Source organism: Lampris incognitus, chromosome 3 (genome assembly GCF_029633865.1).
Source record: "Lampris incognitus isolate fLamInc1 chromosome 3, fLamInc1.hap2, whole genome shotgun sequence".
In the NCBI taxonomy this organism is placed as follows: Eukaryota; Metazoa; Chordata; class Actinopteri; order Lampriformes; family Lampridae; genus Lampris; species Lampris incognitus.
In genome coordinates this window covers 86,815,092-86,815,306 of record NC_079213.1, presented here as the reverse complement: position 1 = coordinate 86,815,306, position 215 = coordinate 86,815,092, and positions in this window count along the sequence as shown.

The window sequence follows — 215 nt, the reverse complement described above, 5'->3', positions numbered from 1 at the left end:
TCTTTTAAAAAAAATCTTGTGTAGTTGTGAAGATGTGCACCAACTAACCAGGAAAATATAAAGCTGAAACTTTCCATATTCAGGATGAGGAAGGCTTACTTCAAATGGTGGTGTTAGATGACTGCTTTTCTTTTTTTTTTTATAACTTTCACTGCCAATATTGATACCAAATATGATACCAAGTTCTGATCCATTACTTTTACTGAACAGTTCAG